Source organism: Belonocnema kinseyi, chromosome 7, assembly GCF_010883055.1.
Source record: "Belonocnema kinseyi isolate 2016_QV_RU_SX_M_011 chromosome 7, B_treatae_v1, whole genome shotgun sequence".
Lineage (NCBI taxonomy): Eukaryota > Metazoa > Arthropoda > Insecta > Hymenoptera > Cynipidae > Belonocnema > Belonocnema kinseyi.
In genome coordinates, this window is record NC_046663.1 from 99,109,252 (window position 1) to 99,109,899 (window position 648).

Below are 648 nucleotides of genomic sequence, written 5' to 3' on the forward strand. Positions count from 1 at the left end.
GAGAGTTCTTTTTTTAATGAAAATCTCGTTCTGCTTATTGAACATTTTTTCTTTTTTGGTTGATAATTCAACTCTTTTCAACTGAAAAATAATATTTTTTGATTCAGAAGTTAAAAATTTATTTTTAGTTCCTTTTCCTTTGAATTTGACAATTCAAATATTTTTTATTTAAAAAATTAGATTAAATTCAAAAATAATTTGTTTTCAAAAAATAAGTATATATTTCGTTTTTATTTCAATCTATCTTGTTTAAAAATTTTAGGATAATAATGTCTGTTAAAAATTCATTTATTAAAAAAATAAATTTAATAATATATGTTAATAATTATTTAATTGCAAAACATGACGAATCCAAATTCTGAACTAATCCTGCTTGAACTTAATTCAGACTTCCCAATTCTTTTTATTTAATTGTTTTCGGATCTCGATTAGGATATGAATAAGCCCTATTCGACTTTTTGAAAAGATTACCCGTAAATATAAACTTCCAAGTAGTAGTACCAAAAAAGTTCAACAGATAGCGCCACTTTTGCCTCTACTGTCATAACCGGATGTAATTCGCTTTCCTGCGGCTATGAACAGCACCATCGGTGACGCAAAATGCGCGGTTTGTTTCGAAATCATGAGAATCAAAAGTGAAATACATTT